The sequence below is a fragment of the Myxocyprinus asiaticus genome, chromosome 15, assembly GCF_019703515.2.
Source record: "Myxocyprinus asiaticus isolate MX2 ecotype Aquarium Trade chromosome 15, UBuf_Myxa_2, whole genome shotgun sequence".
In the NCBI taxonomy this organism is placed as follows: Eukaryota; Metazoa; Chordata; class Actinopteri; order Cypriniformes; family Catostomidae; genus Myxocyprinus; species Myxocyprinus asiaticus.
In genome coordinates, this window is record NC_059358.1 from 36528693 (window position 1) to 36556592 (window position 27900).

Here is a 27900-nt window from a genome sequence, read left to right on the forward strand (position 1 = left end):
TGCTGTGGGGTGGAGGTTTGAAAGCATGGACCTAGTCTGTATAACGGTGGCTGTTTTCCTCCTGTGTATGAAGTGTGTGGACTGCTCAGGATCTGGTAAGAGTATGGTTATCTTAAGCAGTATTAGTGCAATGGACTCTTACAATAGAGCTAGAGCTCTTAATGGTAATCAAAGCTACTAAACACAGATGAATACAAAAGTAAATTAAAAAACATAAGAGAGCAAGATAAAAAAGTATTAAATGATACAAATGGTTGCTTTTGATGCATTGGAAACTGTGAAATTATCATACTGTAGTGACTGTATTGTTATTTCAGTCTTCATAATTTGCTCAAGGTTGTGGGTTCAATTCTCAGAGAACACATATACTGGAAAAAAAAAAAAGTATAACTTGTAATATATAGCATACTGTAAATGTCAAAATGCCATACACGAAAAATAAATGACATAGGTTACGAATAATTGTTTGGCAAACCACCAAGACCCTGATTTAACCCTGTTGTATTCTTCCTTTTTTATTTTAGCTGAAGAATGGACATATGCAGGTAATACTGTTCTTTATTTTGCCCTCATTTTTTCAATTTTTACTGATGTAATACTGCTGTGATGAGGTTGATAGAGATAACTGATATCCATAACAGAAATATTTCTTAGAATTACTTTGTTCTGGAATTATTTGGTTGTTCTGCTAGACATACACATTTTGGAAAAAGAAAATCATGTACATTCACTTTCTCCTCCATATATTAATCAGGCTTATCTTCTCCTCCAACTCTCTCCCATTCTTTCTCTTTTCTCTTCAAACTTTATTATTTTCAGTTCATCTCTTCCATCTCACACACATCACACACTTTGAGAGAGAACGTATCAGCAGGTGCAAGAGGAGCTTAAGAATGAGTGTTTACATTTAGTACAGAAGAACAGAATGGATAGCATGACGATGAATAGGACACACACACACACACACACACACACTCTCTCTCTCACACAAACACACACACACACACACACACACTCTCTCTCTCACACAAACACACACACACACACACACACACACACACACACACACACACACACACACACACACACTCTCTCACACAAACACACACACACACACACACACACACACTCTCTCTCACACAAACACACACACACACACACACACACACACACACACACAGCATTGGTCTTTTCCTGCATAGAAATAGCCTCTTAGGGCAAATCATGATCTTATGACATTCTTAACAGATTAAAGCCTTTGGAAAAGCTTATTTGGCCATATTTTGTATTGCACATGCTAAAATCTAAAGTAAATCAGCCTAATGAGTGTATAGCACAAAAATACACAAGAGGGACGCAAATCTGAAAGAATAACAGTGTGTGCTGAAATGCAAAAGTGAATCTCACAAAACCTGTCAAGAATGTTCAGGTCATATTTTATTTTTATTAGATTTATTTTATTACATTATTGTAAAAAAAGTCAAAGTGTTTATACAGTACATTATGCCATTACAGTTTTTTTTTTCAATTGCTAACAAGCATCGGTCAATACTGAAGCCACTTTTACAAAACTCTTCATACAGTCTGCATTACCAACATGCATCTTGACCAAACAGTTCATCTCACCTCCAAAACTCACTCAAACAAACAAAACACTTAATACATGTCTCAAAATAAGCTTGTTCGACCATAACACTGGCAACAATTCTCACTCAGAAAGCTCAGAACACACTGACCTAAAAACACTAACAACAGGGAGCATTATATAAATGATGAACTTTTATCTTTGAAGTTTGAAAGATTTTTCACATAAATCAGCATTTCATTATAGAATAACACCTTTTCACTTTATAGAATGTACTAAAGCATATGTAACAAGAATGAATCAGAAATGCTGCAATTTGTTTTCTTTGAATATAGTACTTTATTTGTGAAAATAAAAAGGTGAAAAAAAAAAAAAAAACTCCTTAAATTCCAGGGCTGCAATGATAATTAAAGAAAAAAATGTCAACACATCAACAACATGTGTGTTCTAATCACTGATTGTAAAGTACTGTGAGGGTTCTAGTCCTCCCTCTCTCTTGCATTTGGCCACAAGTTCTCATCAACATCACATCTGATGTCTTCTCTGGCAATGTGTCTTGGAAAGTACCTTCTGGAATGTCTAATCCAACCCTGGCAGTCTTCAGGAGAAATGTCTCCACACCCCGCATTCATTGCCTCCAGTAAAGTCATCTGGTCATGTGGATGGTGGTCATAAACCTTCCACCTCCACACAGAGAAAAACTCCTCTATGGGGTTTAAGAAAGGGGAGTATGGAGGCAGGAATAATACTGACATCCTGGGATATGCAGCAAACCAGTCTGTGACTGCAGCAGAGTGGTGGAATGCTACATTATCCCACACAACAACGAAGGTAGTTTGAAGGGATTTTGATGCCCCTCGCCTTCTCTCCTCTGCCAGCACAAGTCGATTATGCAGGTCATCCAGAAAATAAATAAGCCTCTCTGTATTGTAGGGGCCAATGAGTGGTTTGTGTAACAGCAAACCATCATTGGACAGTGCTGCACACATCGTGATGTTAGCTCCTCTCTGGCCTGGGACATCCACGGTTGCTCTCTGTCCAATCACATTTCTTCCCCTGCGGCGTGTTTTTGCCAGGTTGAATCCAGCTTCATCCACAAAGATAAAAGTATGTGGAGTTCGGCTGGCTTCCATCTCCATTACCCTCTAAATTACAAACAGTTTTACAGTAATTTACATTATGCATAACTGTGTATGTACCCTGTTTGGTTACTGAAGTGACAGCTTACCTGGACATACTGATACCGGAGTTCTTTTACATGTTCACTGTTTCTCTCAAAGGTTATAGTGTACAATTGCTTCATCCTTATTTTATGTTTCTCTAGGACTCTGGCAATTATCATTGTGCTGACCATATTCACATTTCCAAAAGTGAAAGTGTCTGCCGGCATTCTGTCCCGAATTTCCCGCAGTTTTATTGCATTGTTGGCAATTACCATGTCAACAATAGCAATTTCCTGCACATCTGAAAAGATTCTGCCTCTCCCTCCTCTCGGAGGCAACCTTTGGATCCTAAAACACATCAATTACTGTATTGTAATAGGTTTCAAAATGTCAGTACATGTCAAAATGTAGACATATTGTATTGTACTGTAATATGTAGTTCAGTTATCATCAAAGGATGCTCATGTCACCTTTTGTTTTGCCGGAAGATTCGTACTATTGATGCAACTGTTGAACGGTGCAGATTTGGTTGCACCCTTAGACCAGCCTCTCCCAAAGAGAGACCATGGTTTACAACATGGTCAATAATTGAGGCCCTTATCGCATCAGAGATTACCGCTCTTGGTCTTCCTCTCCTTTGTCCTCCACGCACTCTCAATCTCTGTACAACTCCTCTTTCCCCACCAACCTGTCTTCTTTGATTCATATTTCCAAACAAAATCAGATCCAAGCTATCCCCTTTTACTAAAACATGGTAATGAGGCTAAAGCAGGACACCTCGGTAAGCTTTCAGTTGAAATTGCAATTAGCTTGGAATGATTATTATTTCATTTTCTGCTAAGGTTTTTTATATTTCAAAATAATTACTGCAGAAATGCTTGAAATTTGCCATCATTCTGTTTTGATGTGTTTTTATCAGTTTTGAAAGCAGTGTGTTAGAATTTGAAAAATGAGCTGAAAATATAAAGTGTGGAGTATGAATGACAAAAGTGTTCATGGATTTTGAAAAATGCTGAATGCATGAATGCATTTTGTCTGAAAGCAATGAAAAATGATTCACAGTTTGGTCCGCATAGACTTCTGTTTCGCTGAATGTATGAAGAGTTTTGAAAATGTGGCTTCAATATTGAACAATACTTGTTAGCAATTGAAAAAAACTGTAAACCCCATAGAGGAGTTTTTCTCTGTGTGGAGGTGGAAGGTTTATGACCACCATCCACATGACCAGATGACTTTACTGGAGGCAATGAATGCGGGGTGTGGAGACATTTCTCTTGAAGACTGCCAGGGTTGGATTAGACATTCCAGAAGGTACTTTCCAAGATGCATTGCCAGAGAAGACATCAGATGTGATGTTGATGAGAACTTGTGGCCAAATGCAAGAGAGAGGGAGGACTAGAACCCTCACAGTACTTTACAATCAGTGATTAGAACACACATGTTATAGATGTGTTAACTTTTTTTTCTTTAATTATCATTGCAGCCCTGGAATTTAAGGAGTTTTTTTGATTTTTTTTTTCACCTTTTTATTTTCACAAATAAAGTACTATATTCAAAGAAAACAAATTGCAGCATTTCTGATTCATTCTTGTTACATATGCTTTAGTACATTCTATAAAGTGAAAAGGTGTTATTCTATAATGAAATGCTGATTTATGTGAAAAAAATCATTCAAACTTTAAAAATAAAAGTTCATCATTTATGTAATGCTCCCTGTTGTTAGTGTTTTTTAGGTCAGTGTGTTATGAATGAAATGTATGTTTTCTGAATGAGAAATGTTGCCAGTGTTATGGTGGAATGAGCTTATTTTGTTTGTTTGAGTGAGTTTTGGAGATGAGATTAACTGTTTGGCCAAGATTCATGTTGGTAATGCAGACTGTATGAAGAGTTTTGAAAATGTGGCTCCAGAATTGAACAATGCATGTTAGCAATTGAAAAAACCGTAACTGACATTAATGCAAAAAAATAAAATAAAAAATAAATAAGCTAAATATATATTCTTTTGATTTTGGTTATAGGACCTGGACACCTGGTGTAAAACAGTTGTTAATGATGGCTGTTACTTAAAACACGTGTGTTGTATTCACATTTTCAGAGCTGTGTGAGTGTGATTTCTGAACAGAGTGTTGTTCATTGGGTGAGAGATTCTTTGTTTCCCATCCATGTTTTGGACAGCATGTGAGAGGTAAACTGACAGAGGCCTGGAATATGTCTTGCAGTTGTCATAGAGATCACCTTGGCAACCGCAGATCAATGAGTGTAACTTTCCCTCCCCCTCCACACTTTTTGGAGTTGAACAGGGGTTTGGAGGGATACTCTCGGTGAACAGCGAGATTGAGTGGGCCTCTAATCCCTGTGTACACATAATTCACTTGGCAAGTTGGCACCAAACTGAAACACACTGAACCAGTCTTGTTGTTTTCTGTTGCTCTGTTCCCCTATGCTAATTACACTGCAGGATGTTTCAGCATTGACAAACGTGCTTGTGTACCTCATGCCTTTGCAACAATGTATCTCCTCATTAATGACTAAACACTTAGCTAATACTTCACTATGAGCTTTCAGCACATGAAAGGGTCATTCTATTAAAAAGTCAAAATGCAATGCAGCCTACTCAGTTCCTATAGAAATACATGTATTCTACACATCCATATCGATTTATCCATTTTTAAAGCATGCACATCATTCTAACTTGGAATAGTATGAATGGTTGTTATATGAATATTTACAATTGTTATTTATTTTGAAGGTCTCTTCATGGAATGTATAAAAATACATTCATCACTGTTCAATAATGCAGCTGTAATATTTTTTTTTAACAGTTTATAAAAGTAATAAAAGTAGCAAAACAAAAAACTGTTGTTGTAAAATACAGTATCTTTGACAAATTGAAAAGTAAAAAAAATAAAAATAATAATAATACATTTTATTTAATCATTTACAGAAAAAAGTTATTTGATAAACAAAATCTGACAATCCATGAAAAATATATGTTTTTGAGGGGCCATTTGAATATTTAGTAGTGTAACCCAGCTATTTATGATAGGTTGCTAATAATTATTATTATTTTTTTTTACTATTAGGTGGTATTAAGATAAGTGTTAGCATTTTTTTGTTTTTGTTTCTCACACTGCTGTGGCCTTTTGTGCTTGTGTTAGGTGCAGTGAGCCAGTCAGAATGCGCTGAATTTTTTCTTGACTGTGGTGGCTCTAGTCAGTCACCCACAAATGTGGATACATCTCACACACTGCATGACCCAACACTAGTCCCCGTGCAGCCCCTGGCATACAACCAACCTGGCAATAAGCCCTTCACCCTCACCAATAATGGCCATACAGGTAATGAATACACAGATTCCTAAGCTCTTGCTAAATCCTGCTGCCATCCACCCAGTTAGTTAGCATTACACTTGGATGGATTATATTCAAATATTTGGGTGAGCATTTTGAAAATAAAGTGGCCACTAACAGTACACTTGTATTTGAACACTTCAATCACACTTTAAAATGTAGCCTATTAATGGCACTACACAATAAAAAAAAAAAGAACAAATCATACAGCATTAACAGGAAAGATGGCACAGACATACTTTTCAAGCAAAGCATTTCACAAAAAGAAGTCTGATAGGTTTCAAATTCTAATAACTGTTAGTATAATTTGTAAATAAAGACAAAGTATATTGACACTTTATGGTTGTCATCCTTATTAATATAATATAATATAATATAATATAATATAATATAATATAATATAATATAATATAATTGTGGTGATGGGGGCGTGGCCGAGCAACGTTTGCAGAGAGCGAGGCCAGGAGAGACAGAATGGTATGGACTATTGGCTGGGCATTCGCAGGGATGTTCGCAGGTGGTGTGCGGCATGCCATAAATGTCAGCTGGTGTATCCGCCGGACACCCCAAGAGCACCATTGTGCTACCTTCCATTGATCGAGATCCCCTTCAAAAGAATTGGCATGGACCTTGTTGGGCCATTAGAGCAGGTGGCATGCGGGCATCGCTTTGTGTTGGTTCTGGTGGACTACGCAACGTGATATCCGAAAGCAGCGCCACTGCGCAACATTTCAGCACGTAGTGCTGCGGAGACACTCTTCAGAATAATCTCCCGAGTGGGGATTCTGAAAGAAATCCTCATTTATCAGGGCATGATGTTTATGTCATGTACACTACGCGAACTGTACAAATTATTGGGGATTAAATTGACTCAGACCAGCGTTTACCACCCCCAAACGGGTGGCTTGGTCGAACTATTTAATCAGACATTAAAGAATATGATTCGTAAGTTCGTGCCCGAAGACACCCTATTATTTGCAGTACAAGAGGTCCCGCAAGCCTCCACGGGGTTCTCCCCATTCAAATTATTGTACGGGTGTCGACCGCGCAGTGTGCTCGACATCCTACGGGAAAATTGGGAGAAGGGAAGTTCAAACAGCAAAAACAAAATTCAATTGTTCTTGACCTGAGAGCAAAACTCCACACACTGGGGCAATAAACACAGGAGAATTTGCTCCAGGCTCAAGAACGTCAAAGCCGGCTGTACTCGGCTTTAGGAATTTGCACCGGGAGATAAAGCCCTTGTATTACTGCCCACATTGAGCTCTAAATTACTCGCCAAGTGGCAAGGACCCTTTGAGGTCACACAGCGAGTCGGGAAAATCGATTATGAGGTTAAATGAACGGATAGAGGTGGAGCATGTCAGATTTACCACCCGAATCTGCTAAAACTGTGGAGGGAGGCAGTCCCTGTGATGTTGGCGACGGTGGTTCCAGAGAGGGAGGAGCTCGGACCAGAGGTGAATTTACAATTGCGGAGGCCACCTCTCACCATCACAAGTCACAGGTTGCCAGGTTGCAAGGAGAATTCTCTGACCCTTCCCGGTCATACGTATCTCATAGAGCACCATATCGCAATGACCCCAGGGGAAGTGGTACACTGTCGTCCCCTACCGGTTACCCGAACACAAAAAAAGTGGTTCGGGAAGAATTAAAGGCCATGCTAGATATGGGGGTAATAGAAGAATCCAACAGTGACTAGGCCAGTCCGGTGGTGCTGGTTCCGAAGAGCGATGGCTTAGTCCAGTTCTGTGTGGATTATAGAAAAGTCAATGCGGTGTCTAAATTTGATGCGTACCCAGTGCCTCAGATTGATGAACTGCTCGATCAGTTAGGCACGGTTCACTTTTTTTGACACTGGATTTGACAAAGGGATATTGGCAGATCCCCTTAACTCCCATATCCTGTGAAAAAAAAATTGCATTTTACACACCATTTGGCTTACACCAATTTGTCACTCTTCCTTTCGGTTTGTTCGGGGCCCCAGCTACGTTTCAGCGGCTCATGGACAGAATCCTCAGACCGCATGCTGCTTACGCCGCCTGCAGCATCTGAGGGCTGTCCTGAAGTTGTTTAGATGGACGGGACTCACGGCAAACCCTAAGAAGTGTGCAATTGGATGGGTGGAAGTACGGTATCTGGGCTTCCACTTGGGTCATGTGCAGGTGCGGCCCCAAACTGATAAAACCGCAGCGATTGCAGCCTGCACGAGGCCTAAGACCAAAAAGGAGGTAAGACAGTTCCTGGGGCTGGCTGGCTATTATCGTAGATTTGTGCCTAATTATTGACCGTCACCAGCCCGCTGACTGATCTTACTAAAAAGAAGGCACCAGATCTGGTCCAGTGGACAGAGCCGTTTCAGCAGGCGTTCATGCAGGTGAAAACTGCACTTTGCGGCGGGCCATTATTGCACCCTCCTGACTTCACTATCCCTTTTATTTTGCACATGGATGCATCGGACAGGGAGTTGGTAATGGTACTGTCCCAAATGTTGGAGGGGGAGGAGCATCCCGTGCTGTACATAAGTCGCAAGATCTTGCAGAGAGAGACTAAGTACAGCACCATCGAGAAGGAGTGTTTGGCCATCAATTGGGCGGTCCTCACACTCCGGTACTCTCTGTTGGGACATGCTTCACCCTCTGTTCGGACCACGCCCCCCTCCAGTGGCTCCATTGCATGAAGGATACCAATGCGTGGATCATCCATTGGTATATAGCCCTCCAGCCTTTTAAGTTCGAGGTGGTCCACAGGCCAGGGGCCAGATGGCTGTTGCGGATTTCCTCTCCAGAAGGCTCCCTGGCCTGAGTCGGGCGACGGGTCGTGGCCGAGCGACGTTTGCAGAGAGCAAGGCCGGGAGAGACAAAACGGTAAGGATTGACACCTGTGGGAAATCACCTCTAACAGCTGTTTTGTGTTTGCAGTGAGAGTGGAGAGAGATAAAAGGGCAATCCAGACCGCCGGAGGAGAGAGGGAGATAGAGACATACGCAGCGTTGATCGTGTGTGCCTTTGATATATTGTGCTAAAAAGCAAATTTTGTGTTTGTGTGAAAGGTGCAGAATAAAGAATTACATGGATTGTTCACCTGACTCCTGCTCCCTCCTTCATAGTAGAGAACGAGGGAACTGTCACAATAATATAATATAATGTAATGTAATGTAATGTAATGTAATGCAATGCAATGCAATGCAGTGCATTGTAATGTAATGTAATATAATAATAACTTTTGTGTGTATGAGCAAAATACTGTATCCTGTTTGTTTTAGTTGTCTTTCAAGTATGTGAATTTTAACAGTTCACACACTCATGATCCTGTCAATCTTCTCACACACCCTATTGTTCTCTCTTTTTTTTTCAAACAGTACAGTTGACACTGTCTCATTGGATGGGAGTGGCTGGATTGCCATGGCATTACAGTGCTGTACAGCTGCACCTGCACTGGGGTACTGGCGTGGGCATGGCCACAGGGAGTGAACATACAATTAATGGGCGGAGCTCTTCAGCCAAGGTGTGTTCTTGTGCATGTGTGTATCTTCAACCACACGGCCTCTTTCCAAAACCCTGAACACGAAAGAAAAATCAGCAAAGCCTGTGGGGTATTAAAAATAAAATTGCTTAAAGCAGCCTTAAGTGTACATCATAAAATTTCTGATAGGTATGCGGTTACTCTTATAAAATCAGGTCAAGTAGAACTGTAATATACTGTAAATAATCAACACATTGTTTAACCTTAATCCAATGAACAACCACAATGAACAAACCACAGTCTCTGGGAAACATTGTAGTGCACCTTTGACCATTCCCATCTGTGTCTGCAGTGTGATGGAGATACTGTACATAAAGGAATAAGGAGTGGAAATTATAAAGGCATTTGAAACTAATTGTTAGATTTTAAGAAGTGCATATTTAAAGGTGCACTCAGTACTTTTTTCCTTGTTTAACATTTTTAAATTTTAAAGAAATTAATTGTAATTTTGAAACATATGTATAAAATCATGACTACTCACATGAGATGAAGACTCCAACCATATAGGTAAGCTTATTAAAGCTGTTTTATTCTACATGGAGAGGGTCTTCTCATGGGGGATGCCAAGTTAGGATCACATGACCAGCTGATTAGAACTCGCTTAATTTCAGGAACCGTCCTGTTATTGGACACTTTCAATCATGGATTAAATGATTAAAGGCATAGTTCACCCAAAAATGAAAATTCTCTCATCATTTACTCACCCTCATGATATCCATGGTATGTTTGACTTTGTTTCTTCAGCAGAACACAAACAAAGATTGTTAGAATATCTCAGCTCTGTAGGTCCATACAATGCAAGTGAATGGTGATTAGACCTTTGTAGCTCCAAAAATCACATAAAGGAAACATAAAAGTAATCCATACGACTCCAGTTGTTAATTCCATATTTTCAGAAGCGATATAATAGATGTGGATAAGAAACAGATAAAAATGTAAGTCCTTTTTTTTACTCTAAATATCCACTTTCACTCTCACTTTTACATTTGAAAGTCACATGTGGTGCCTGTTTAGTTTCACTTTCACATCTGAGTAAATGTCCATGGATTTACAAAGAATTTTACTGTTAAACAAATCACTAAAACATTTAATTGGCATTATTATGCATTGTACACAATCTTTGTGTCTCTTGTCTTTTAGCTCCATGTTGCACATTATAATACAGAGTTGTATGCTAATATGACAGAAGCTAGGGCACAGGAGAACAGCCTGGCTGTGTTAGGGATTTTGACTGAGGTAGGTTAGTTACTTCTATTAAATTAGTATAGACTTTTTGCTTAAAAAAATATTTTTATTTTTGTCCAATGTTACAATATTTTTATTTTATATTTTTGCTTTCTCAGGCAGGTGAGGAGACTTACCAGGCATATGGTAGTATTCCCAACTATCTGGGTCAGATTTGATATGCAGGTAGGTGTTTTTGTGCCTGTGTATGTGTTTGCACATGTGTGTACCAGTGTTATTTTACTTTAGCAATTTACTTTGTTTGTAAATAAACATATAAGAACTTTTTCATATGTCATACTGTAACACTTCTCAATGAAGGGAGGAGGTGAGAAGCAGATTTCCTGGTTCAGGTAGGCGTTTTATTCTCTTCACTGCAACAGATACACTCTTTCAGGGTTTTCACTTCGTTCAATAATTCACCCTCAATAGCTTCAACAGGAAATGGAAACAGTTTGACACTGCTGCACACTTGTTTCTCTCTCTCTCGTCTACTTGCGGTGTGGCTCTTTTTATGCCGCTCTCCCCGTGCTCACTGAAATTAGAGACAGGTGTTAGACATAATTTAGCTCAGGTGTAAGCGCCCTTACCGCTTTCTCTCTCTCCGGAGAGATGCTTGAACACGCCCCAGCTGCCACATATCCCCACCGCCCGTCTCAGGCTGGGGAGGCATCCGGCCTGCCTACCACTCCCCCCCCATTCCTGGAAAGGAAGTCGGCGACAGCCATCTGCGCCCTCGGTCTGTGGACCACCTTGAACTTAAACAGCTGAAGAGCCAGATACCAACGGGTGATCCGGGCATTGGTATCTTTCATGTGGTGGAGACACTGGAGTGGGGCGTGATCGGAACAGAGGGTGAAGGCCCGTCCCAACAGGTAGTATCGGAGAGTGAGGACCGCCCACTTGATGGCGAGACACTCCTTTTCCATGGTGCTGTACTTAGTTTCCCTCAACGAGAGCTTACGGCTAATGTACAGCACCGGGCGCTCCTCCCCCTCCACCACCTGCGAGAGTATGGCCCCCAGCCCCCTGTCTGAAGCATCTGTCTGTAAAACAAAAGGGAGAGAGAAGTCAGGTGAATGTAAAAGCGGCCCTCCGCAAAGTGCGGCTTTAACTTGCGTGAACGCCCGCTGACACTGCTACGTCCACTGGACCGGGTCTGGAGCTCCCTTTTTAGTGAGATCAGTCAGTGGGCTGGTGACGTCCGAATAATTAGGCACGAACCTTCTATAATAGCCAGCCAGCCCCAGGAACTGTCTCACCCCCTTTTTGGTCTTGGGCCTCGGGCAGGTCGCAATCGCTGCTGTCTTGTCAATTTGGGGAGTCCCGCTCGGCGCAGCGATCTCAGAACCGCCCTCAGATGTTGCATGTGCCGCTGCCAATCATTGCTGTAAATGATGATGTCATCTAAATAGGCAGCAGCGTAAGCTGAATGCGGTCTGAGGATTCGGTCCATGAGACGCTGAAACGTAGCCGGGGCTCCAAACAAACCGAACGGAAGTGTCACAAATTGGTGTAATCCAAACGGTGTGGAGAAGGCGGTTTATTCACGGGAAATTGTGTCAAGGGGATCTGCCAATAACCCTTCGTCAAATCCAATGTCGAATAAAATCGAGCAGTGCCCAACCGATCGAGCAACTCATCAACGCGAGGCATTGGATACGCATCAAATTTAGACACCACGTTGACTTTCCTATAATCCACACAGAACCATACAGACCCGTCGCTCTTAGACACTAGAACAACTGGGCTGGACCAATCGCTGTGGGATTCTTCTATTACCCCCATATCGAGCATTGCATCCAATTCTTCCCGAACGATTTTCTTCTTGTGTTCGGGTAATCGGTAGGGGCGGCTACGTACCACGACCCCAGCTCAGTCTCGATGTGGTGATGGATGAGGTTTGTACATCCAGGTAGATGGCAGAACACATCCGCAAACTCCTGTTGCAACCTAGCAACCTCCGTGAGTTGACTCGGTGAGAGGTGGTCTCCGTAAGTGACCAGGGTGAACTGTTTATGTTTTGAACTCACCTCCGGTCCGAGCTCTGCCTTCTCGGGAACTACCGTAGCCAACGTCACAGGGGCCGCCTCCCTCCACAATTTCAGGAGGTTGAGGTGGTATATTTGACGTGCGCCCCCTCTATCGGTTCGTTTAACCTCATAATCGAGATCTCCCACTCGTCGTGTGACCTCAAAGGTTCCTTGCCACTTGGCGAGTAATTTAGAGCTCGACGTGGGAAGCAATACAAGCACTTTATCTCCCGGTGCAAATTCCCTTAGCTGAGTTCCCCTGTCATACAGTCGGCGCTGTCGTTCTTGAGCTTGGAGCAAATTCTCTTGTGTTAGCTGCCCCAAAGTGTGGAGTTTTACTCTAAGATCAAGAACGTATTGAATTTCATTTTACTGTTTGAAGGTCCCTCCTCCCAGGCCTCTCGCAATACATCAAGCACATCGCGTGGGCGTCGCCCATACAGCAGCTTGAATGGGGAGAAGCCAGTGGAGGCTTGCGGGACCTCTCATACTGCAAATAACAGGGGGTCAAGCCATTTATCCCAATTTCTAGTATCATCGTGCACGAACTTACGAATCATGTTTTTGAGGGTTTTATTTAATCGTTCCACCTGGCCATCTGTTTGAGGATGGTATACGCTGGTGCGAATCGATTTAATACTCAACAACTCGTACAGCTCGCGTAGTGTCCGTGACATAAACGTTGTGCCCTGATCGGTGAGGATTTCTTTAGGAATCCCCACTCGGGAGATTATTTTGAAGAGTACATCCGCAACATCTCAGCACATACTTTTTGAGGCCCAGACAGAATCTGCTGACTTTTGTCACATTTTGGTGCTGATATGGGGTCAGTAGGCCTAGCCAGGTTGCATTGCATACACTGAAGACAATGTGGTCTTTCGGTTTCTTATATGACTAAATTTAAAAAAAAAACTTTCAAAGAGAAATGGGGGGGGATTATTTTGTACAGTTAGATGGTGTTCCTGCTTGGCCCAAAGCCTGCTGGACTGCCACCGGTGCCAACAGGATTTAATGCAGGGTCATCAGCCAGGGACCACCGCTCATCGATGTTTCACCCCTTACCCCGGAGAATCTTCTGGTGGTGGAGCAGTGAGCAGGAACACCTACCTGCCACCCCTGCAGTTCCCCATTCCTCAGCCATTACTTGCTCCCCAAACCTTTTCTTTCTTCCCGTGGCCACAGCCAGAAACTCGAATTTTCTGACTTTTCTGACACCTCCTTTGTGGCACTCTTCAACCCCTCTGAGTAGGCATGTAGTTGACCTGCCCATGAAACCCCTGGCTCCCACTTCCACTGGATACAGCTTTGCACTCCAACTGACTTCCCTACATTCTGCCACCAGGTCAGAGTACTTTCCTTGCTTCCTTTCATGGGCTGCTTCCACACCTTCCTCCCATGTTACTGTGAGCTCAACCAAAATTACTGCTTTAGAAGCCACAGACCACAGCACCATTTCGGGTGCTGTAGATGTCTCTAGAAAAGTGGAGCTGCCTTCCTAGATCCACCTCCATTCTCCACACTAACCCTGGTGTCAAGAGCTTGATTGCTAGCCTCCTGCTGGGAGGTTCCCACCTCTCCTTGCCTAAGGAACTGGATCTTTTGCTGGCTTGCACTTGGACTCTCCTGGCCTGCTTAGAGCTGGCTTCTTTCCACCAATTCTGCCAGCTTCCTGAGCACTTGGTCATGTCATCATCTAAACCAAATTTGTACCAGTACAACCTGGCCGCTACATAGGATGAATTGAAGAGTGGCATTACTATTCGCACACTTGATCTGTACCAAACCACTGATGGAGCTACCAAACCATTATGCTTGGCCTCTACTTGTCCTCGTTAGGTTTTCTGTAGTAGGTCTTTCAGGTGCTCATCCAAACTTCTCCACTCCCCCTCTTCTTTTGAAGGGGCCATTTTATCTTACCCTTTCTGCCTGGTTCTCTCAGGCCGTTCTCCCTCTGACTTGGCTCCTGTCCTAGGTACTGATTCTGGGTTGTCATTCTAATGATCTATGCATTCTCCTTCTTCCAACTCCTGATTCTCTTCCTTGAAAGTTTTGTACCCCTTTGACTTGCATTGTACAAAACAATCACAACTTAGTTTGTGTTCCAATGAAGAAAGTCATACGAGTTTGAGATGGCATAAGGGTGACTAAATTATGTGAGAATTATAATTTTTGTGTGAACTGTTACTTTGAATTTGTATTTATTTATTTTTTACTTGTGTCCTGATATGCAGGCCAGAAAGTATTTATCCCTGCATTTTATGTTCGGTCACTGCTGCCCAATGACCTGGGCCAGTATTTCCATTACAATGGCTCACTCACTACTCCACCCTGCCACCAGAGCATCCTCTGGACCATCTTCAATGAGAGGGTTAAAATCTCTCACTCACAGGTACAGAAAAACTTGTGGAAGGCACAAGAGATGCAAACTTTTAACATTAATTCACATTAAAGTAGTTACAGAATGGATATGATGCTCTTCTCCTCTCCTCTCCTATCATTAGCTGATGAAATTAGAGACAGTGCTGTACTCCAGTAAGGCAGAAGCAGCCAAGCCCACAGTTCTCCAGGATAATCTCAGTGCCACCCAACCACTTAACCACAGAACTGTCCTGTCCTCTTTCATTCATAGCAAGAGAAAGAGATAGAGAGAGAAGGAATAGAACAGGGAGAGGAGGGATAGACAGAAGAGGGGAGCATAGCTGAGCTCTTTGTTTATGTGATGGCTGATTAGTTTTTCAAAATCTCATCTGTACACAGAGTTTATTGTAATCATGTGATTGTGTGTGTATGGGAAGATTTAAGTGGTTTACGAGGAAATTTTTTAGGTTACAAACTGGTAATTACAAGGGTATTATGCTATAAATGTGGTTTATGAGGACATTTCCGAATAATTCAAATTGCTTAAAAAAACATACTAAACAGTAATTTTTTGAAAATTTAAAAATGCAGAAAGTTTTTTGTGAGGGTTAGGTTTAGGGGTATGGTAAGGGGATAGAATCTATAGTTCGTACAGTATAAAAACTCATTATGTCTATGGAGAGTCCTCATAAGGATAGCCGCACCAACATGTGTGTGTGTGTGTGAATCTAAGTGTGTATGGGGTTGGTAAATAGAGAGAGAGAGAGAGAGAGAGAGAGAGATACAGAGTATTACAAAGCCATGATAAGAGTCATGTTTTCAATTTAAATAACAGTGTTATATGCAAATTGATCATTTAAACTCTTTTTCTCTTTTTCAATGGGATCAGTTTCAAAATTTCAAAAATGAAAATTCTTAATTATTTACTCACCCTCATGTTGTTCAAAACATATTCTGGTATTTTCACCATGGCACACAGAAGGAGATAAAAAATTTTAAAAAAAATCTTCAAACAGCTCTTTTCCATACAACATAGTGACATTGTCTGTCAAGCTCCAAAATCTAGTTAATACTGTTTGTGTGCTGTATTCCAAGACTTCTGAATAGCGTTAAGTATAAAACAGACTGCAATTCATTTAATTTTTCATTTAATTAAGCTATTGTATGGCTTCAGATGTTTTGGAATACAGTGCACAAGTTATACAGATTATTTTTACAGTACCTTTCATGTTTTTTTTTTTGTTTTTTTTTTTGGAGCTTGACAGACGTGGTCACTATGAACTGTCATTGGATGGAAAAGAGTTGTCGTGAAGATTCTTCAAAAAAATTTATTTGGTGTTCTAATGAAAAAAGTTAGAACAAATTGTGCTTCATGTGGGAATATCTAAATTAACTGGTTTTATGTAGTCAAAAATATTATGTAACATCACTGAATCAACCTGAATACATTAGGTTACACCAACAAAACTCATTTTAAGGGCTAGATCAGGTAGAAATACATCCTTAAAGGGATAGTTCACCCAAAAATGAACATTCTCTCATTATTTACTCACCCTCATGATATCCACGGTATGTATGACTTTATTTCTTCTGCAGAACACATTTGAAGAAAAATAGAAAAATATCTCAGCTCAGTAAGTCCTTAAAATGTATGTGGACAGTGGCGGGTCATGCATTTAAAGTCTAGGCCTTCAGTGTGATTCATGCCATTAAGAAAACACAGTTTCACAATGAATAAGACACCCTATGCCTTTGGGCATCATACATTATGTCGAAGCTAACTAATAATACCAATTGACATATTAAAAACATGTCCACGCACAAAAGCCAAAACTTGAAATGACACTTAATGCTCAAGCAAGCCTAATTTTAACTGCAGCATGACGTAAAATGAACATCTCAGACATTCAAAAATCATAATTTTTCATATGAATCTACCAAGGAGGTCTATAATACCTGGAAAAATCTATCTAATAATATTTGTGATTTAAATGTTGCTTGCAAGAAATTTTGTTTCGTCAGGGTACACGGTTATGCTGCGTTTCATTCAAGTTGGATGTGGGATATTCCTACTTGATATCTCCGACCATAAATGCATCCCATTCCCCGATATTCGGAACTGCAACGCTGTCGTTAGCTTAGCAGGGGTTTGACTCTCATTAGAGATGTCTCCTAGCAACCTAACTGATAAACAATGCTGCAGCACTAGCATTTGTGCTTCAGATGTACAATTATCAAAAGAGATTATACTGTTTTATACACCTATTTCTGCAGGCATTTGTTAAACAAGCTTTAATATCATGTAATGTGGAAACAAACTCATTTATTGATATTACTTAATAAAGTGAATGTTTATCACTTACTTTGTATATTTCTGTGGCAGCAGAGGCATGGTCGAGCGCCCGTCCGGAGAGAGAGAGGGCGGTAAGGGCGCTTACACCTGAGCTAAATTATGTCTAACACCTGTCTCTAATTCCAGTGAGCTTGGGGAGAGCGGCATATAAATAGCCACGCCACCACCAGAAGGGAGAGAGAGCCTGGCACGAGAGTCTCACGGTGAAGCTACTGAGTTTGTGATGCTAAAAGAGTTGTGATAAAGACTTTGTGATGATTAAGAGGCTGTGACTAGGAGCCTGTGACACTAAAGAGTTTGTGAAGCTGAAGAAGTTACTGTGCCAGTTGTGCCTGTGTAACAACTAAGTTTGTGATTAAAAGCTAACCTGAGACCTGAACCTTCCTGTCCCAGTGACCTTCCTTCCCTCACACTGGTGCCAAAACCCGGGAATCGAAGTACGCCCCATGGAGTCCTCCCAAGTGGCTGAGATTCTCCAGTCCCTTGCCAGCCTGCATCAGTCCAACCAGCAATCCCTGCTTGAGCTACGGCAAGACCAGGAACGACAGTTTTTCGAGATCCTGCGAGCTCAAGCAGAGGGCTGGCTCGTGATCCGGAGCCTCCTCGGCCAGGAGAGAGAGCAAGCGGCGACCCCGGACCACCGCAGCCAACTGCCTCCCCCCACACTCCTTAAGATGATCTGGGGCTGGCCGTATGACCAGTGGGCGGCCAGGCTCCTCCCACTGCCCGGGGAAGCCCAGCTTGCAGCCCAACAGTTGCTGGCGGCTAATCTCCTGGCCTGTGATGACCTAAAAAAGTCCATTCTGCAGTGGGTGGGTCATAGCCTGGAACAGTATCGCCAACTGTTCCAGACCATGAAGCTGGGGAAGACCGTCCACCCATTTGCCTTTTCCCAACAGCTCCGAGACGTGTGCCGGAAATGGCTGCTGGTGGGGAATCGTGACATCAGGGGAGTGATCGACCAGGTGGTACTGGAACAGCTGATTCATCGACTGCTGCAGGGGACAGCGGAGTGGGTCCAGTAGCACTGCCCGGTGTCACTGGAGGAAGCCGTCCAGCTTGCGGAGGACCACTTAGTGGCGTACCCGAGGGTGGAAGAGCCCTCCTCTCTCTCTCCTTCTCTACCCCCTCCCTCTGTGTGTTCCCCCCATCCCTCTCACTCTGCTCTCTCCCCAGAGCTCGTTCCTGCTCCGTGGAGGCGGGGAGCTCCGCCACCAAGGCTGGTTCCTTGCCTGAGGAGGTGAACACCGCCCCCTACCTCTACAGTGCCCCGTCACTCTTCCCCTCAGTTGGAAGTGCCCACCGATGCAGGTGCGGGCGTAGTGTCTGGGCCGGTCTTCTAAGGTTGCGGGGATCTGGGGCACTTCTGGGATCAATGCCCGATGATGGAGCTGGGGACGGTGGTCTTGATCCCCGACATCCCGCAGGCTGTCTCCGACTGAGCCGGAGTGTACCGGATACTAGTAAGAATCAAGGGGGGTACTCACCAAGAATTGGTGGACACAGGTTGTAATCAAACCACGGTCCACCAATACTTGGTTCAACGCGAGGCACTGGGCACCTCTAAAACGGTGAGGGTGAGGTGTGTGCATTTGCATATTCACAAATACCCTATGGTGACCCTGGTGATTAAATTTTGGGGAACAAAACATAGATTGGAGGCCGCGGTTAGTTCCCGCCTCACCCATCTGCTGATTTTAGGGACTAATTGGCCTGAATTCGTAAACGTATTAAAGGGAATATGCACGGATGGGTCCTGCATGAAAGTGTGGAGATGTGAAGTGTGCGATGCTTTGGTAGGGGAGACGGAGCCAGGACCGTCTTCGTCAGCTGCACGTCAAGATGACGTGAGGGGGGAGAGGCTGCCGCCCCTCCCTTCCTCAGGGGTTTTCCCAAAGGAGATTTCCCTCTGGGTCAGTCGTGAGACAAGACCCTCAAGCACGCCTTCGACCAAGTGAGAGTACTTTATGGTCAACCACTCCGGCCGAGTGTCGCACTTTCATATCCCTATTTTACGATTATAAATGAGCATTTGTATAGAGTGACGCAGGACACACAAACAAAAGAAGATACAACCCAGCTCTTAATACCGTGGAGCCGTCTGGAAATGCTATTCCAGGGGGCTCACTGTAATCCGATGGCGGGACACCTAGGGGAAAGGAAGACAATGAACTGCTGAATAGCCCGTTTTTATTGGCCGGGCATTGGTGGCGATGTCCGCTGGTGGTGTGCGGTGTGCCGTGAATGTCAGCTGGTGAATCCACCGGCCACACCAAAAGCGCATTGCGCCCCCTTCCATTGACCGAGGTCCCCTTTGAGAGAATTGGCATGGACCTCATCGGGCCATTAGGGCGGTCAGCACATGGACATCGCTTTGTATTAGTCCTAGTGGATTATGCAACGCAATATCCGGAAGCAGTGCCTCTGCGCAGCATCTCAGCATGCAGTATTGTGGAGGAACTCTTCAAGATAATCTCCCGGGTGGGGATTCCAAAAGAAATCCTCACCGACCAGGGCACAAATTTATGTCATGGGCACTACGCAAGCTTTACAAATTATTGGGCATTAAGGCGATACGCACCAGTGTCAACCACCCACAGACAGATGGCCTGGTGGAGTGTTTTAATAAAACCCTTAAGAACATGACTTGTAAGTTCCTGCACGAGGATGCTAGGAATTTGGATAAATGGCTCGACCCCCTGTTATTTGCGGTACGAGAAGTCCCACAAGCCTCGACTGGCTTTTCCCTGTTCAAGGTGCTATATGGGCGGTGCCTGCGTGGGGTGCTTGACGTCATCCGGGAAGCTTGAGAGGAGGGACCTTCAGATAGCAAGAATGAAATTCAGTACGTTCTTGATCTTAGATTAAAACTCCACACCTTGGGACAACTAACACAGGAGAATTTGCTCCAAGCTCAAGAACGACAGGGCCAACTGTATAACAGTGGTGCTCGGTGGCGGGAATTCGCACCAGGAGATAAGGTACTTGTATTACTACCCACATCAAGCTCCAAATTACTCGCCAAGTGGCAAGGACCCTTTGAGGTCACAAGATGAGTGGGGGATCTCGATTATGAGGTAAAGCGACCGATAGAGGGGGCGCACATCAAATATATCACCTCAACTTCCTGAAATTGTGGAGGGAGTCAGTCCCTGTGATGTTGGCTACAGTAGTTCTGGCGTGGGCGGAGCTTGGGCCGGAGGTGAATATAAAACCTAATCATAGCACCCACACTTGCGGAGACCACCTCTCACCGTATCAGCTTGCAGGGTTTGCCAAGTTGCAACAAGAATTTGCAGATGTGTTCTCCCCTCTACCAGGTCGTACGAACCTCATCCAGCACCACATCGAGACTGAACTGGGAGTGGTGGTACGTAGCCGTACCTGTCGCTTGCCCAAACACAAAAAGAAAATAGTTCGGGAAGAATTGGATGCGATGCTTGATATGGGGTACTAGACGAATCCCACAGCGACTGGTCCAGCCCGGTTGTTCTAGTGCCTAAGAGCGACGGGTCTGTGCGGTTCTGTGTGGATTATAGGAAAGTCAACGCGGTGTCTAAATTTGATGCATGCCCGATGCCCTGCGTTGATGAGTTGCTCGATTTGTTAGGTACTGCTTGATTTTATTCGACATTGGATTTGACAAAGGGAAAAAAAACCCTCCACGCCATTTGGATTGCACCAATTTGTGACGCTTCCGTTCGGTTTGTTAGGGGCCCCGGCTACGTTTCAGTGTCTCATGGACCGAATCCTCAGACTGCATTTGGCTTACGCCGCTGCCTATCTAGATGACATTATCATTTACAGTAATGATTGGCAGCAGCACATGCAGCATCTGAGGGTGGTTCTGAGATCGCTGCGGCGGGCGGGACTCACAGCAAACCCCAAGAAGTGCACGATTGGGCAGGTGGAGGTACGGTATCTGGGGTTCCACTTAAGTCATGGGCAGGTGCGTCCCCAAATTGACAAGACTACGGCAATTGCGACCTGCCTGAGACCCAAGACCAAAAAGGGAGATAGTTCCTGGGGCTGGCTGGCTATTTCAGGAGGTTTGTGCCTAATTATTCAGACGTCACCAGCCCACTGACTGATCTCACTAAAAAGGGGGCTCCAGACCCGGTCCAGTGGACGGAGCAGTGCCAACAGGTGTTCACGCAAATTAAAGCCGCACTTTGCGGGGGGCCGATTTTGCATGCACCTAAAGAGTTTGTGAAGCTGAAGAAGTTACTGTGCCAGTTGTGACTGTGTTACCCCTAAGTTTGTGATTAAAAGCTCACCTGAGACCTGAACCTTCCTGTCCCAGTGACCTTCCTTCCCTCACAATCTCCCTGAGTGTCGACATGTTTGTGTGACATCATGCCCCTGCAAATCGGAGTTGAGAATTTTTACACAAGCCTACAAGTTGTAATTATGACTTAAAGATGCATTCCATTGCACTTTTCCTAGTAGGTTATATAATAATTTGATTGGAACTCAGCACTACTTTTCAAAACTTGATCCGACACTGAATGCTCAAGCAGCCTAATTTACACTCAGAAAACTCCTGATGTTGCTATAACAATGCAAAAAGCACTTACCAATTTGCTTGAAGTGAAAATCAGTCCTCCTTTCCTGTTTAATAAATTAAGCAATCACACAGTCATGCAGAACATCTCATGTTTTTAAATTCATAAGGATCTCTTTCTCAATGGCGATAGCGGCAGTGATGACAGCCGACATGTCAGCAAGATCTCGCGCTCTTCACTTTCAAATTACGTACATCACTTAAAGCGTAATTGCGTCACTCAAGGCCAGCTAGAAGGCCTTGACTGGGACATATCCTAAAGATCACACCCAACAAGAACAAATAAATCAATCTAATTGGCTGATGAATCTGACAATCTGACATTAGTTGCTCATTCATTTGCACTGTTGAGGGATTCTGAAGAAATTCTGAAGGCCTGAGGGTTGGAGCTCAGACTCATGCGCTGCTTCAGCTAATGAGCATGGCTTTGGGCATACGATTTGTGAAACAGTTATCACACTTTGCTTGTAAGCATCAAGGAATAAATTATGACTGGATAAACTTTTAGTTTTTCTCTATTTGTTTGTAGATTAATTAAGAGTGGAAATCGATTAAAAATGAATAGGCAAAAAGGATGAAAGGATGAAAAATATTTATTTATTTGGCATGTTAGGCCAGCAGAGAAGACTTTGCTGGCCCTGAGAATAAGCCACAGCATGTGGATGGTGATACGACTTTTGAAGCTCAATAAATCACAGATAGTCAGCGTAAATGTCATCCTTGCGAATCCAGCGGTTAAATAAATGTCTTCTTAAGCGATACGATTGCTTTTGGTGTTAAAAAGATTGATATTTAAGTACTTTTTAATTATAATCCAACGCTTCCGGAGTTTAAGTGGTCTCTCGTGTGAAATATTCGCGTTGGCATGTTACGGACATAACGTTATCTCACGTTCTCCACTCGGTTGAGACATCCAGAATAAGCACACAAATGCACCATTGTGAGTACTGAAACAGATACAAATACAGATCTAAAACAAAGCCAACGAAGCTTCTGTACAGCGTTCCTCCTACTCAATTGTAAACAGCACTGATCTTCCAGGTGTGTCGCACGTGCGTCAGCTCTTACGTGTTTCAAATGCCAAATGCGATTACGTCACGCGTGTACCTCTCCTTACCAGAAGTATAATTCAGAGTTTAAAGAAGTACATAAATACTGATCATTTTCCGCACTAAAAGTGATCGTGTCACTTTAGAAGATATTAATGTAACTGCTGGAGTTGTATGGATGACATTTATGATGACTGTGAATTTTGGAGCTTCAAAAGTGAAATCTCCATTCACTTGCATTTTAAGGACCTACTGAGCTAAGATATTTTTCTATTTTTCTTCAGATGTGTTCTGTTGAAAAAAGAAAGTCATACACACCTGGGATATCATGAGGGTGAGTAAATGATGAGAGAATTTTTCATTTTTGGGTGAACTATCCCTTTGAGGATGTATTTCTATCTGATCTAACCCTTTGAACAATCACTTTAAGGTAACTATTGCAGTTTATTACTTTGAATGACATGAGTGTGAGTAAATTATCACAGGATTTCCATTTCCTTACATCTCTGTTTGTGTCGTTTAAGAATTTATGTTTCTAAAAGAATTAGCAAAGTGCTTATGATGGGTCTAACGCCCTCTCTATTTCTCTTACTCTCTGTTTCTCTATCCAGTTTCGGCCTAAATGTATACAGCAGGTGAGAAACTTTTGATTCAATATTATTTATCAAGCTTTTGTTCACTGTTCAATGAGCTTTATCGATTGTAACGCTGATGTTTGCTCAATTATTGCAATTCACTTGAGAACTTTTCTTCCTGCCTGAAATCATTGCCATTGTCATGGGATTTCTGTGTGGATGTGTAGGTTTGGCTTTTATCATCTGCTTCTTTGTGAAAACTATTCGGTAAGAATGTCTACCAATCTCTCATAGGTCTAAAAAAGTCGGTTAGAGATGGTGAGTTACGTAATGTTTTTCAGTAATTTTGTACGTGCTCAGTTACGCATACTCAGTCATATGTGCTCTACTCAAAAAATGCAAAGAATGTGTTGTAAACCATGATAAAACTGGATGATCCATGTATAAAGCTTCAAATAACTTCCTGCTTTTCAGTCGTATCCAGTTTTCAGATCTTTTGAGTCAAACAGAAGTGCAGGACAAACGCAATGTTACAGAGTCTGTTAGAAATAAAGTAGAATTTCATTATTATAGAGAAAGGATAATAATAAAAAATAAAAAACAACTTTAAGGCCAAAAGGACATTATTGTGGGTTAAGTTATGAAAAGCATCACTTCGCAGTTGAGGCAATTCAGTTAAAGTATTTGACATATGTTTAGAAAAAAAGGCCTCATAAAGGTAAAAATGCCCCTGAAAATTAACATGGGTACAATTTTGTTAATTTCTGACACTGATTTCTTCTTCACAAAGAAATTGGTTTGATATTTCTTGTGTTTAGGCTTTCCATTTTTTTTTACTGGGTTTACTTCAGCTCGGTAATTACATTTGATTCAGTATATATCCCAAAAATTAAAACAAACGAAGATGCAGTGTTGAATCATTAACCTGGTGTTAAAGTTTTGTGCTGATCCCTAATCCCACAGCTGATTCTGAATCAATGAATCTTTATAACATTATTATTAGAATGTAGTTTGTCTTGTATATCTGTGCTTGTCTTTGTCATATAACACTTTGATAATGTTTGTTTGTGATTGTTTTGTGACTACTCATATGATTGTGTCTCCTGGTCACATGACAGCTCAACGTCGAGCTGGGATGTTCTACCAAGTATCCGACCTGCACCTCACTCCAGGTCATCCATTTCAATGACCTCTGATTCACAACCTCTAACCACTAAGTTTTCAAACCTTAACCCCAGTAACCACCTGAAATCAACCCTACAATCTAAGGTTCCTAGTCAGGAAATACACAGTACTGTGCAAAAGTTTTAGGCAGTTGTGAAAAATGTTGTATAGGGAGAATGTTTTAAAAAATAATACCATAAATTATTTTCATTTATCAATTAACGTCATACAAAGTTCAGTAAACATAAAAAAAAGCTCTATCAATATTTGGTGTGACCACCTTTGCCTTCAAAACAGCACCAATCTGGGGGCCTGGGTAGCTCAGCAAGTAAAGACGCTGACTACCACCCCTGGAGTTCGCGAGTTTGAATCCCAGGGTGTGCTGAGTGACTCCAGCCTGGTCTCCTAAGCAACCAAATTGACTCGGTTACTAGGGAGGGTAGAGTCACATGGGGTAACCTCCTCATGGTTGCTATTATGTGGTTCGCTCTCGGTGGGGTGCTTGGTGAGTTGTGCGTAGATGCCGCGATGGATGGTGTGAAGCCTCCACACACGCAATGTCTCCGCGGTAACGCGCTCAACAAGCCACGCAATAAGATGTGCGGATTGACGGCCTCAGACGCGGAGGCAACTGAGATTCATCCTCCACCACCCGGATTGAGGCGAGTCACTATGCCACCATCAGGACTTACAGTGCAGTGGGAATTGGGCATTCCAAATTGGGGAGAAAAAAACCCAGCACCAATTCTCCTAGTTACACTTGGACACAGTTTTTTGTGGTTGTTGGCAGATGTTCCAACATGTTCCAAACATCTTGGTGAATTCGCCACAGTTCTTCTATCTATTTAGACTGTCTCAATTGCTTCTGTCTCTTCATGTAATCTCAGACTGACTCAGTGTTCAGTGGGGGGGCTCTGTGGGGGCCATGCCATCTGTTGCAGGGCTCCCTGTTCTTCTATTCTATTTGCAAAAGGAATGTTTGGGAGTCTAAAATGTATATTCCCTATTGACTCACTAAAGCTGATAAATATTTTTGTGAAATATCTTATGTGCCTAAGACTTTTGCACAGTACTGTATATATTTTTTATAACCTGATTTTTTTCCCCGAGCTACGTATTATCAAACATTTTAGTCAGTCCAATAAATTGGTAGTTTTACACAGGGGTGGTTCTGGGGGGGGGCCCGGGGGGGCACATAATCCCATGTGCCCCCCCCCCAAGTTGGACAACACTCCACTCGCACCCCATCATGTGTTGTTTGTTTAAGAGATTGAAATATATTGAAGCATCCTGTTTAAAAATGAAATGTTATTTGTATTATATTTTGCTTTGTGCTTAGGCATTTTGATGCAGTAGCACACCCAACTGTTTTTAAAAGGCAAATTGAAATAACAAAGGATAAAACAATGTGCCCTCAGTTCATTCAACAAACCAAAGTGTTCAAATGACATATTTTATTTTGGTTTCACCCTACAGAACAAAAGATATGGCAAAATAACCCAAACAGGATATGGCTTTAAAGACGACCTCTGACCCAACAAAACCAGAGGAAGCTGCTGCTCACCCTGAAACTTGACCCTAAATCTTCCATGTGTAACATTGCCCTTTTTGTCTTAATGAGAAAACATATACTTTTCATCTGTCTCTCCAATTATCTTCTTCTCATCTCTCAGTAAATCTTTTTAAAAATTTGACGTCGTTCTTCATTTGCACCCCATTTGCACCCTTGTATGTGTGTGTGTGTGTGTGTGTGGTTTTGTGTAGATCACACTTTGCATCGTCTTCTCCACTGTTGTTATATATTAGTTTGGCTTTCAAAAAAATCCCCCTGTGCTAATTATGACTTTGTGAATTTCACATGTGTACATACTATAAATAAAATAGTAAATTACTGTAATGATATGATGACCGCCCCCTGTGGTGACATGCATGTTGTGATTCTATCCCATGTGGGCAGATACCAGAAATCTAAATATGTTCCAAATCATATATGGAGTTTTCATTCTACATATAAACAATATGAGGTCCATATTTGTACATACAAATGTGTCAGCTTTAGTTAGCTTTTATTTGTTGAAGGACAATAATGTAACATTTGCAATAGCCACAACAAAATAGAACAGTAACAATACATATAGTGCAATAGGAAGTAGTGCATTGTCTTTACATAAATGAGTGGCAAGCCTATTGAATTCCATCCATATACTGTATATACAAAAAAATTGTTAAGAAGCTAAAGTTCAGCATATGTTTCATTGTCCCTCCCACAATAAAATGTTGAATTTATTTAATGTTGAAAATTAGTTAGTATTAATCATTTTTTATAGTCTTTATGGAATTATGTGAGATCTTGAGGTTAGCCAGTGTTCTGATGTTATTGTGCCTGCTAACCATTTTATTAGATCTCAATATGTAGCAGAATGGGTTCATATGTTAAGAATGTTTTACTTTTGTCTTCAAATTGTTTCAAAGTCAAAAGAAATTTAAGAAGATTTTATGCAAAACATATAGTTGGCTTATGTTTTGTTTATAGTGCACATTGGTGTGACAGAGTGTACTTTGGTGTGATGTACTGAATAGCAAGGAATAATTTATTATAGGGCACTGATTTCTGAGAGAGGTTTTTTACCAGATGCTGATTTTACCCCATCTTTAAGTTGAAGCTCTTGTCAACCACTTGCTGTAAATCCTTCTGTTTCTGAGACTAAAAAAAAACACTAGCTAATATCCAGAAAGGGGAAGGCTGGACACAGAGAAAGAAAACTCTGGGAGGCAGATGAGCCAGGAACTGCAGATTTGGGCTGTCAGGATCAGAGATAGACCATGGCTCTTGTTCTAGGGAAGATCTAGACAATGACCTGAGCAGTGGGCGGACAGGAAGTAGCCATGTGACAGGTTGCAGTGACAAGAACTTCTGGGGTAACTGGGGCTGCCATAAAAGGGAACCTCTGAGGTGA

The 27900-nt window shown here is 42.3% G+C and overlaps 1 pseudogene; it reads left to right on the forward strand.

Moving 5' to 3' along the window:
- The first annotated feature begins 25 nt into the window (after positions 1-25).
- Positions 26-27900, forward strand: LOC127452692 (carbonic anhydrase 14-like; annotated as a pseudogene).